Genomic DNA, 4084 nt, shown 5'->3' with positions numbered 1-4084 from the left:
ACTTTTGAAATTTCAATTAGACTTTACAAATGGCTCTGCAACATGGAGAACGCATTGAACATTGAAAAAGACTAGATGATGGAGGAGCTCAAAAGAGAATGCAGAAACTAGAAAGGTGATCCAGGAACTGCGAGAGAGCTTCAAGAACAGCAAGGATGGGACAGAGAGCAAATGGGGTGGAAAAGACAATGAGGTAGCTCCCCAAGCTAGGAAGGATGCAGAGAGCAACCACGATGGAGCAACTTCCAGCCACCATGGTGGAGTAATTTGTAGTAGCCATGGTGAGGGTACCTTGGGCAGTGGACTACAAGGCCTTTTTCTTGATGTCCATATATTCTGTCTCAACAACCTTTGGCATTTTAGCTCTTAGATCCTTTGTTGGTGTGGCATCTGCATCCATTGAAGCCAACCACGTTCTAGCCCATGTCTTATCAAGGAGTTGACCTAGGCTAAGTGCTTTCTTCTTATCCACGTCAATTGACTTGCCAACTAACTCATCATCAGATTTCAATAAAAATAATAGTGCCGAGAGAGCAGCCTCACTTTGAATCATTCGGGTGACCACTTCATCCAAGTTTCTATGCTTGCTCTTCTTTCCAAAGAAGTAGTCACTGCTTAGGATCTTCTTGCATACTTCTTCTGTTATTGCATCTGGAATAAACCTTAATGCTCTCCACCAAACAATAGACATTGGTTTCATTATTTCTTTCCTCTGAGTTGCAGTGTGCTCTGGTGCCTCAAAGGATATCTTTCCTATTTCATATGCTTGGCAAACATCCACGATGCTCGAAACACTGAGTCCTCGCGGAAGACAATGCAAGTAACATCCCTGTATCTTGCAACGTCGATGTTCAAATCCTTTGCCTCAACCTTATTACTTGGTACGCCTTGCGTATTACTTACAACACCTTTCAAGCATCTATAAAACCGAGTCCTCTTTGCCATCATGTACTCAGATGTAGGTCTCCTACCCTTCACTGTTTGTGGCTTTCCCACCCATAACTCCCTTGCCTTTATCAAGATCTCAGAAAGAGAAGAGCTTTTTTTCAACTTAAATGGAGCAGAATTCAGCCTTTCTGATTCTAGAATGTACTTCGAGTCATTGTAAATATGCATACATGACAAATGACCCATTGAAACTTTTTCATCCACTGAATCTATGGCAAGTTTCCTTTTCTTTCCTCATCAAGGGCAATCCTGCAAGCTTCATAAAAGTGTTGCCCATCAATGGGCTCAAACCTGCATCTTTCCAAGAATCTATTCTTTGCCAACATGTATCTCTTCTCGATGTCAGTCCCATATCGGCTTTGGTACAATGCCTCTTCACGAACAAAGTCACTTCTTCTAAAGTTCTCAAAAGCATCAAGAAAGTCCACACACTTTTGAAATGTGACATCAGGCAATGTAGGATCATCTTCTTGAAGTCTCTTAAACGCCATAGGACGAAGAGTGATATTAGTGGCAACTGGAGTTCTTGTTTCCCTCGTATCTTCATACAATTTGCGTGCAAATGTCTTATCTAACTTTCTTTGATTTGTGAACAACGAAGCTCAAGCAATAAGCATTGCGGCCATGCTGTATTGTGAAAATCCCCAAATGTATCCCTCATCCTCTGGAGGATGTAAGTCTGCCACACTTATAGAAAAGTCTGCGAGACTTGTATGGTGGAAGAACTGCAATGTGCCAAGGATCAAGCCTGTAATTGAATGATGACAACTTTGTGTCGGTAGTAGCTAAGAGGCTGTACAAGGTTGATGTATATGTATGGAAACCAATGCCAAAAATAGTCAATAAGCGTGGCTATACATGGGTGGCATGTGTGCATGCAAAGGTGCAACAATCCTGAATCTGAGAGGAAGATCATTGCCAAGTGTCACACTAAGTGATGAAGTGCCAAATGCCAAGAGAATTGAATGGGTATCAGATATGTGAATGTGTACACCAATGATAGAACCAAAGGGACTAACGCTGGTGGGAACTAATCGAGTAATGTGGAAATGGCTGACTTGGCTTGGTGGAGTTGGATCTCCTCTATGACGGTGCTAGTCTACATCTGACTACACGTCGAAGCATCAAATGTAGCAAAATGAGTTTTAGTTCGTTCATTTAATGTGCTGGGTGCGCTGTAGAGGATCAGGAGATGAATCCGATGATGAGGATTCAATGATGCTGGCTTGTGAAAATCTCAGATGTTAAATATGAGGTGACAGGTACATAGAGCACGAGCTAGCAAGCAATTTTTCCTTTTGGGTCACCTCCAAATTCCCTCTGGATCAAAAGATATGGCTCCTGGAAGGATAGGCCAAACTTTGTCGAAGGAGGGGGTCCAAATGGATGAGGTGTCATAGTGGTGATGTGGCAATGTGTGTCACATGCAGAAATGCAAAAGTGAGCGTGTGTAGAGAACTGTCCCTAGGAGGCACTTTGCTGATATGGATGTTGACTGGGCAGAATGCTGATGACATGGCACATGTGGATAAGGCTGCCATGCGGCTCAATCTTAGCCAACTACCCTAACTCAGGTTTAACAAAACGTGACCATGGTTGAACCTAACCAAGGTAGCTTAACCTAACCAACCTTATCCTTATTTGACCCGAGGCGAAATATACCTAACTGTGGCTGGCAAACCCGGATGCCACGTGTCAAGGAACAGAGATCCTTGGAAGAGAAACATTGAATGAACGTCCGTCGCGTCAATGGCGCAGTGGCGGCGAGGGAGATTTCTACTGGCGCAATGAAAGCCTATGGCATAAGCCACAGGCTGAGAAGCTGGAGCCTCTATGAAGGTTGGACAGTCTCTTTGCAAGAGAGCTCCTCGTTCGAGCCAAGCGTTTAGAAGGCGTTGCATGGACTCGGAGCAGCTTCCGTCTGTGAGGCTTGTGCTTTGGGCTGTGGAGGCTGTAAAGGGTCAATGGAGTCGTGGCTCATTGCATGAACCAGGAGAGTCGGGTCGACCGTGAAGACTTTGAGCAGTCCTAGGAGGAGCGGCATTGCTGGAGTCACGGCCCGCTGATCTCTGTTGGAGTCGATGTTGCAGCTGGGCACCAAGGACTAGTGGAGTAGAGCTTGGCTAGAGCGTGGGAGTTTTCTGAAGTCGTGAAGAAGCTCGCAGGAACTTCATGAGGGCGGTTGAGTGCTGGCCCGTGGGAGTTTTCTGAAGGCGCTCTTTGCAGTCGTCCGAGTAGTTGGGAGAGGGAGGGGGAGAGGGAGCCATGGAGGGATTGATTGGAGAGGGTGATGGAGGTGAGGTGGTGAAAGGAGTTGCAATGGACGCCATGCCAACTGCATGGATTGCTGCTCTTGTTGTTTACATCCCAAGAAACCAAGGCCTCAAGAGGGTCGTCAGTGATGGCTTGCTTGAACTCCTTCAGCACTCCTAACGTCAACTGCAGCTCCTCATCTGTGCTAGTATAGTTTATACTCGAAGAAGCAGCAGCATCAGCAGCTCTGCATATTATCGTGCATATCATCACCATTCTCACAAATAAGCTCTCCATCTCGTTCCCTCTCCTATCTTCCCTCTGATCTAACTGCTTGAACGCCTTCACCACTCCCAACATCACCTCTAGCTCCTGATCTGTGCTTCCGCTACTACTATTGAAGACGAAGCATCAACGGCTCTGTATCGTAGCATGCATACCTCGCCAATACGCCAAAGCTTGAAGAGCGACGTCGTGAGCGATGACTTGAACAAAGCTGTCAATGGCTGGTTGAGAATGGACCCAAAGCTCCTTGTGACTACGTGCACCGTGCACTCAGTCTCCTCTCTTCTTTGGTGTGGCATAATTATGCATTGCTTTTTGCCAACGGGCCCCGTTTCGACAACCGGACTCCTCAGTTCACACATGCGCTTGTACGTATTTTGATGAATTATAGTATTCCATTAGACCAACTCTTCTTCTATTCCCGTTGAAATTTCATAACGCTTCTATGCCTCCTGCACCCAAGCGACTATTTGACAACTGTCCATAATGAAAGTTTGCACAAGAGCCTCAAGGATCACGGCTTCTTTTTTTAACAAGGTGAATGACAAAATTCATTCATGAAGCCTCCCAATTTGTATTTGTATAATTTTGTGAAAGT

This window comes from Dipteris shenzhenensis, chromosome 23 (assembly GCF_047967505.1).
Source record: "Dipteris shenzhenensis isolate YYH24624 ecotype China chromosome 23, Dip_SZ_1.0, whole genome shotgun sequence".
Classification (NCBI taxonomy): Eukaryota; Viridiplantae; Streptophyta; class Polypodiopsida; order Gleicheniales; family Dipteridaceae; genus Dipteris; species Dipteris shenzhenensis.
The sequence above is the reverse complement of the archived record's forward strand: the minus strand, read 5'-3'. Positions refer to the sequence as shown.